Below are 2317 nucleotides of genomic sequence, written 5' to 3'. Positions count from 1 at the left end.
AAGAAAGAAAGAAGAAAGAAAGAAAGAAAGAAAGAAAGAAAGAAAGAAAGAAAGAAAGAAAGAAAGAAAGAAAGAAAGAAAGAAAGAAAGAAATTTAAAGAGCCAAAGAGTCAATTGAGTCAAAGCTGCCACAGATACCCCGTGGTCTAAGTGTGTCGCAGGCTTCCCTGAAACTTCAGTATACTCTATGTATAGTATTCTTTTTTTCTAGTGGCATCAGGTTCATTTTATGGGAACACAGAACTTAAGGCTTTCCAAAAGGCACTTGTTAGGCACAGAAGTAAAAGTAGCCACAGCTAAAGGTGATCTTGCTCCAGCTCCCAGGGCCACATCAGACGGAGAAATCAAAGATTACTTTCTAAGGCAGTCTTAAAGTCTGGCATTCAGGGTTGGGGGCACAGGACCCATCCATTTCTCTCCCAGGAGGTAAGCTAGCAACTCTATATGGTCAGATCCACATGAGGACGTGTAGGTTTTACCATCCACATGGGCAACCATGTGGGCAGCCCAAAGGCTCCATATTTGCAGGCTGTCTCAGCGGTCTCCCTGAGTTTGTTCTTTACCTGCTCTGCGGAGATCTTCTCCAGAAAGTGTTGGGCTTGCGCTGTGGATATCCCGGCCTTCTCTACTGCAGCCAGAATGTTCTGGGACTCCGTGATTCTCGAGACCAAACATGCATCCATAGCCCTCTGGACACCTTCCCCAGCATCTCTGGTTGCTCCACGCTCACAGCGGCGAGGAAACACGTGACATTTACACTTCCCTTCTTAACATTCTCACCAAAGAAATTCTTGAGTATGCTGATGAGAACCTGAAAGAGCTGCTTCAGGAGAGGAATCTCTTTGAATATGCACTGGCCTATTCGGGGAACCAGAGCTGGTGGTTGGTTTCCACTGTCTTTCACGATCCCAATGATTACAGCAGGCCGCAACTGCAGCTTGTATTCCAGAGGTGTTGGTATCTGCATAGGACCTCAAAGCCCAGCCAGGAGTATAGGGACAGCACCATCATACAACAGTTCCAGGATGCTCGGCACCCGCCCCATTCTACAGTGGAGAGAGACAGCGAACGTGAAGTCGTGGGCTGCTGAAGAGCTTCAGGATCAGGAGCAAGCCCAGTATACTATATAGTAACATGTTCAATACCAATACCAGTATATTAATTCAATTAATTTAATTCAGCTAATTTTTTTTTTGGTAGGAAGAAGTTTTACTGTTTTGGTACCCTGGGAATTTGAACTTAAAGTAGAGGTAACCCTCTTTCCCTCAAATAGACTTCCTTTGGGGTAAAGTAAGATATGTCTTCATCAATTTAAACCAGTATTTTTATCAAAATTATGCTAAATAATGAGAAAATTGTCCTGTGAGCATATTGACATTTGAATTGTCTTAAACATGAAGACTTTACCAGGTAAAGTAAAAGACCTAGTAAGTAAGCAGTTAGTATAAAAACATGGTTAGTTAGAGGATATCATGCAATCTTTGTTTGAGTTTCACTGTAATCAAGACCATCATTATATGGGAAATGTCCCAATGAAATTCCCAGTATCTCAAACAGTTTTTACATTTCCAAATCTGACAGGATTTTAAACCCATAAAGGAGAGATAATAAGTAGACATTTTAGCAGAGGGCTTTGAGTTTTGTTACTTGGGGTCCTTAGCTGTAACTGAAGATGAGGATGGCCCAGATTTTCCAAAGTCTACTTGGTCATATCCTCAGACATCAGCATGAGTTCAGAGTGATAAATACAGATGGAAGGTTCTACCTACTGAAGAGTCACAGCACAGAAGTTTCTTACAAGCACGTACTAGTGTTCTTTGCATGGGGTTCAAGAGGAAGCTTTGGCCTAATTTTCTTTTCTAATTGCAAAATCACCTGGTTTTAGTATTTATTCGTTTAGCTTTGTTGTTTATTGGGGGTGTTGTTTTATTGTCTGTTTGGTTTTTTTTTTGGTTGAGGTGTTGTTTGTCCATCTTCCCAGGAGCCCACTACAGAAATATCCTAGAACAATTCTGAATTTTTAATTATCACTTTTTCAATAATAAAAATAAGTGTTATCCTTATTTAAGTAATATTTTCTTTTAACAGAGAGTTTTCAACAGTACCTTGCTCAATTTTCCTAGCATACTCTGTAATTATACGAACATAAATAATTTTTTTTCTAAAAGGGGTGGATCTTAGATTTAGAAAAAACCAATCCAACTGTGTTTGGCTTAGGAAACAAACATTTATTTATTGGTGACTTTAAAAAGTATGCAATATTTGATTATTTAACCACCAATTCATAGAATTACAAGGTAGATTTTTAAATCAGAGC

The 2317-nt window shown here is 39.6% G+C and overlaps 1 pseudogene; it reads right to left on the bottom strand.

The window, feature by feature from the left end:
* Positions 1–369: 369 nt before the first annotated feature.
* LOC110285201 (glutathione S-transferase kappa 1 pseudogene) lies at positions 370–1045 on the bottom strand (annotated as a pseudogene).
* Positions 1046–2317: the final 1272 nt, after the last annotated feature.

The sequence above is a fragment of the Mus caroli genome, unplaced genomic scaffold (genome assembly GCF_978045245.1).
Source record: "Mus caroli unplaced genomic scaffold, Mus_caroli_1 scaffold_20, whole genome shotgun sequence".
Classification (NCBI taxonomy): Eukaryota; Metazoa; Chordata; class Mammalia; order Rodentia; family Muridae; genus Mus; species Mus caroli.
Note: the sequence above shows the minus strand (reverse complement) of the source record. Positions and strands in the feature narration are given on the sequence as shown.